Source organism: Nicotiana tabacum, chromosome 6 (genome assembly GCF_000715075.1).
Source record: "Nicotiana tabacum cultivar K326 chromosome 6, ASM71507v2, whole genome shotgun sequence".
Classification (NCBI taxonomy): Eukaryota; Viridiplantae; Streptophyta; class Magnoliopsida; order Solanales; family Solanaceae; genus Nicotiana; species Nicotiana tabacum.
Window position 1 is genome coordinate 11,762,545 of NC_134085.1, and position 3,606 is coordinate 11,766,150.

General features: G+C 37.9%; 1 long non-coding RNA gene across 1 annotated transcript; it reads right to left on the minus strand.

The window, feature by feature from the left end:
* Window positions 1–1,055: 1,055 nt before the first annotated feature.
* LOC107810948 (uncharacterized) lies at window positions 1,056–2,210 on the minus strand. Its single transcript, XR_001653783.2, has 2 exons — window positions 1,750–2,210; window positions 1,056–1,474 (listed from the first exon to the last, which is right to left on the minus strand). It is a non-coding gene; the product is annotated as an uncharacterized LOC107810948 (long non-coding RNA).
* Between the last annotated feature and the right edge of the window lie 1,396 nt (window positions 2,211–3,606).

Here is a 3,606-nt window from a genome sequence, read left to right on the forward strand (position 1 = left end):
CCCATGACCAGATGACATTATCTACGTGTGTTTATATGTACGTTATATACGCATATTTATATGTATATATTTATGTATATGGGATATGGGAAAAAAGTTACGGCGTTATATACGCACCACCACATAATCAATTGGTATATGTTGATGATGTTGCCCACAGTGGCCAAGATGATATGATGGGATGCCCTCAGAGGCTTGATGATATTATGTACACCCATACCTATGCATGGCACGCCATTTATATGCACGTGTGTCACACCTCCTTTTTACACACCCGAAAGGTAGTACAAGGGAGTTTTCCCACTTTAAGTGACATTATTCGAAATGAGATTATTTTATTTAATTTCTCAGAGTCGCCACTTGGAATATTTATTGGTGTCCCAAGTCACCGGTTTATTTTAAATCCCAAATTGAGGAAAATTTGACTTTTCTTTTGAAGTCTGCGAACCAGAAATTCTAAGTAAGGAATTCTGTTAACCCGGGAGAAGGTGTTAGGCATTCCCGAGTTCCGTGGTTCTAGCACGGTCGCTTAACCTATTACAATTAGCCTATTATCTAATTTTAATACATGTTTTAACCTATAGTATATTTTAACTTACTAAACCGCTTTTAATTATTTTTAGGAAGATTCAACATTATTTAAAACATGCCTTTGGATCACGCCACATGAAATGCACCCGTGATCCGCGACATATTTTATTTAACGTTGTTAGGATTTGGATTTGGGTCACATGAAATGCACACCCGAGTTTAAGGAAATTAGTTATTAAAATGACGCGCCTAAAGCAACTACGCATTTTTAACTTTGCGAGGGCCATGAAAAATTTAGTAATGGTACACCTCAAGCTATATGAACTAAATTAAATTAGAGGTCTATTAATAATGATTTTATCATTAAGAAGGTTTGATCGAAGTTGCGCGGACGCATACTCCGAGTTAGTTTTTAGAATCGTAATTATGTCACGCGAACGTGTACAAAATCACCATGATAGATTCAACATGCCTAAAGCTCAAGAGAAAAGAATTCATCTATGATATTGTCTTACACCAAACAATCACAAAAAGATCAAATCTTCCACAGATTAAATAGATTCAACCGCTAAACAATTACAAACAGAGATCATAACTTCAACACATTAAACGTATCCAAAACAAAACTATTACTACTATCAGTGCCTCAACCAAATGCCAAGTTCTTCCTAAACTACTGACAAACAGAAAATGACATAAATCAATTTGCGCAAATTTCGAACAGAAAAAGAAGGAAAGAACGAAAAATGATAAATAAATAGAACAAAAAAAAAAAACTCAAACACTCGATATATATTCACAAAGTCCACATTAGCAGCTTTCACAACAATATCTTTGAATTGCATATGATCCCAAGCATCTGGAGAATGATTCATGACAGTAGTGGAGCGTTATCAAATTCATCATGTTGGATATACCAATATATGAGTTCCTTCCAGTGTTGCTGCTCATCACAGGCACGAATAAGCCAACAGAAACATTCAAATTTTATCTTTACTCAATATCTCAAATTTCATCTACTGAAGCATATACCACTTTTAAAATCACACCTTCGTGGGAGAATTAAGCACAACCTCAAGTGAAATAATACCAAACCAAGTATTCAAACAAAATAGTAGAGCAAAACAAAACCGAAGAAGAAGCAGTAATAAAATAACTAATCAGAACATGTAAAATAATTCCAATCAAAACGAACAGATTACAAATTCAAGAACTTACATATAATCTGAAAGAAGATCGATCTTTTACAGTCGCAACAATTACTGAAAACGCTGACCAGATGACATCCTCGAACTGCAGGACTAGAACTTCACCGGAAACCTCAACGGAATTACGACCAGACCTCGAAACTCGCAAGATCTCTCGTGTAATAAGCTCTAGCTGTGGTGGAAATGGTCGCTGATTTCAATTGTTAGATGAAGAAGGAGTTAGCGCTAGAAGAGTGGTCTTTTGTTCTCTGCTATGGCTGCTTCTTCTGGCAAGTTTGGACTGAGCCGTTGCTGGTTGGTCCAGTGTGCGTGTGTTTCTTAAGAAAAATGAGGGAGGGTTAAGCTCAAAGCTATGGTTGTTGACTTGGAGAGGAGATGGAAGGGTCTCCTCAAGTCTGTGTAGAAGAAGACGCTGGGAGGGGTGTCTTAAGGTTGTGAATGGTGTGAGTGGAGGAAATATTTTGGGGAGAGTGGGGAACATGAGTGGGGAAAGTGGGGAGAGTAGGGAACATGATTGGGGAAAATAGGGAAAGTGGGTAGTGAGTGGAGAAAGTGAGGAAAGTGGGTAGTGAGTAGAGAAAAGTAGGAATAAATTCAAATATGGTCAAAAATAAGATGCTCACAACGTGTATGGCATTATAATGTTACAAAATTTATAAGGTTATTTAGACTTACAAATGGATTTCTCCATTCCATGTTTCATCTATGTCCTTTGTGAATTTCATGCCTTACATACTCAGTATATTATTCGTACTGACACCCTATTTCCTGGGGCCTGCGTTTCATGCCTGCAGGTGCAGGTAGGCAAGTCGACGGTCCCCCTTCTTAGGATCCTTGATCAGCGAGAGTTGGTGTGCTCCACTTGATCCGGAGCTGCTTTTGATTTTGGTACGATATGTTTATATATATAGATATATGGGTATGAAGTGGCTCAGTTCCACCTTTGTACATTTGTATTTCTATTAGAGGTCTGTAGACAGTTATGTATAATTGGATAGTATGTGGCCTTGTCGGTTTTTAGTTTTGGGTATATAGTTATCTATCGTGGCCTTGTCGACTCACCCACTATAATCCGTGCATATATGTATATATGTCATTTGGACAGATTTTCCTCGTGCATGTTACTCTCTTAATTCAGCAGATATTATTCATATTTATATCTTAGTCGTATTCTTAAGGGTGTTCGACAGGTAGGACTAGGGTACTCATCGCGGCCCATCAGTTTGGGTCGTGACAAATGGCATAGAACCAAACCTATAATGGATTATTCACAACTAAATCTACCTATTCAATCATCTTAGGGGACATATACCATCAGACCAATGAGCAGGAAAGAGGGTTCAATTGGATATGGACTAGGAAAGTTCCTAATAAGATCAAATACTTTTTTGGCTTATGACACATGGCAGACTCCCCACTAGTAAGCACCTTCATCACAGAGGTGTAACTTTGAGCCCTATTTTTTCTTATGCAACATAAAAGAGGAATTCATTGAGCATATCTTCATCATGTGTGAAAATACTAAGCACTTCTGGGATAACGTTTCACAATTAAGCCAAACCGACATTCATATCCATTCCTTTACCAATAGCCAAACCAAGTGAGAATGCATCATTAATAGTCTGCACAACCATAATTTCAGTAGCCTACTTAGGTGGAGGGCAGTTGATCCCTTTATGTAGCAGGAAGATGCTAGGGAAAATCTGATTTGGTCATTCATATCAAATGGCACCACCTCAAAGGGACCACTATAAACTCAACACTGATGGTTCAAACCTTTAAAATGGACCGGTGGGAGGCATGGGTGTGGTTATTAGGAATAATAGGGGGCTGGGTAATAGGTTTCATGGAAAAAATAACTTGTACT